Consider the following 2,294-nt stretch of genomic DNA (forward strand, 5'->3'; position numbering starts at 1 on the left):
ATCAAGGTGTTAGCAGGTTTGGTTTCTGAGGAGGCCTCTCTCCTTGGCTTGCAGACAGCCACCTTCTCTCTCTGCCCTCACATGATCATTCCTTTGTGCTTGAGCATCACTGGCATCTCTAAGAGTTCAAATCTCCTCTAAGATTAAATTAAGGTCCACCCTGAAGGCAGAGCCTCATTTTAACTTCATCACACCTTTAAAGCTCTACCTCCAAACATAGTCACATTCACAGTGGGGATTAGGACTTCAACTGAGAAGTTTGAGGGGGCACAATGCCGCCCATGACACCAGGTAAAGCTTCTAGCCAAGTAGTGGTCCCCATAGCGGCTCATTATGTTGATAGCCCACCATTTCTTTCCCCAGCCTTTCTTTCTGCTCTTAATTCTGGAATGTTTTTGTGGTTTGGGAGTTTGTAATTCTACAGGGGTGATACTGATATTTTTTTAACAGAGTTTAGTAGTAAAAGCCAATTAATGGCGGGAAGAAAGGAATGTGAAAAGCCTGCTCAGTATCACCCTCCAAGCAGAGTCTGCCCTCAGGGGCTTCTCCTGGGCTGTTCTTACTGATAAATGACTTGCTGGTTCTGGACTGTGTGTTGCAACCAGGTCAAAAGCATGCTGTGGTTACAGCCCACCTCTTACGCCATTTGTGGTGGGCTCTTCGCTGCATGAGTGAAGAAAGGGTATTTAGCAGTTGTTCATAAAGCCACAGAAGTGGAATCTCTTTGCTGAGAAGGTCTCTCTCACTGGCATTGTTATTTATGTTATAGTCCTTGAAAGAATCTAAGTGACCTTAAAATTGACAGTCACCTCACACATGACTGAGGGCAGATACTGGACTGAACACTGGGGATACGGGGAGGGCCCTGGCAGGCTCTCTGCTCTGAAGGAAGTCAACATTCCACAACATCCCTCACACCCTTGTCAAAGGTTTGCAAGGCAGCAGCACTTTCTACATGTACTGCGAACCTTGGCTAGTGGTCCCTGCCCTGGGTTTGAACCATTGTGGTGCTGGGATGCTCATTACCTCAGGAGGCCTCTCTGGTTTCTGAATATCGCTGATACAAAGTTGGGTCTCTGTCCTACCCGCCCCACTCCCCACTACAAATATCCCTTTCTACCCAGCGAGGGCCCAGTGGCCCTCATTCCATTGGCTCATACTCTTGGGACATGGTTCCCAGACCTGACCCATCCTCGTTATTGTCTCACCATTGGCCACTACCTGCCAGGAAGCATGGCCTCCAGAATGTGCAGCCGTGGGGTGGAGGGAGGGGGCGGTCAGTGCTCCCCACTGAGACCCAGGTGCCTCCTCCTCCAGAAGCAGAGGGCTCATGGATAGTTTTCTTTTTAAGAAAATATTTTGTATTGATTTCAGAGAGGAAGAAGAGGGAGAGAGAGATAGAAACATCAATGATGAGAGAGAATCACTGATTAGCTGCCTCCTGCATGACCCATGGAGGATCAAGCCCAAAAGCCCGGCATGTACCCTGACTGGGAATCCAACCATGACCTCTTGGTTCATAGCTGGATGTTCAACCACTGAGCCATGCCAGTAGGGCTCATGGGTAGTTTTTCTAAAAGCAAGAGTCTTTTTTCCCTGAAATTTCTAACGTTCAGACACTCCATTAGGTCATTTCAGCTCTTTCTTCTCCTCCACATTATGGCATAATGAAGCCACATGTCTCACATCCTTTTTATTATCGTGGATAATAACTTTCATTTACTGATAAAAATGTTGACCACCAGCAGAAGGTCTGATGTAGCAAAGGCCCTATCCTAACTATTTATGACTTTTAAAAACCAGATCTGTGCTTTGACCTGTAAAGAGAATGACAGGAATTCCTTTGTCTTTCCAGAATCATCCCAGGTCACTGAGAGCCCGAAGACAGGTCAGTCTCTTTTGCTCATTGAAATAAATTCTTATCTCTGGGTTAAAGGTGAAAAGGACTTTGGGATTCTCAAAGACAGATTTTTAAAATATATGTGATATATACATAATAAGTAAATATAAATGACAATAATAGCCAATATGAACTTTCAATGAATAATACCCTCCAGTATTTACACCAACCCTGTAACACCTTTTAACAGCTGGGGAAACTGAGGCATAGGGAGTGAGCTAATGGGTCCAAGGACCCAGAGTTGGTTAGCAGTAAAGCCAGGACATAGACTCAGTTCATGGGCTGGGATTCAGCAGTCAGTCGGGAGCAGGTCTGAGACCAACCGAGGGCCGTTTTTGAGCCAAGTGCCAGGGAGCACACAGGCCAGGGAGGCAGAAAGCAGAGCCCCAGACCC

This window comes from Myotis brandtii, unplaced genomic scaffold (genome assembly GCF_000412655.1).
Source record: "Myotis brandtii unplaced genomic scaffold, ASM41265v1 scaffold1282, whole genome shotgun sequence".
NCBI classification, from domain to species: Eukaryota; Metazoa; Chordata; class Mammalia; order Chiroptera; family Vespertilionidae; genus Myotis; species Myotis brandtii.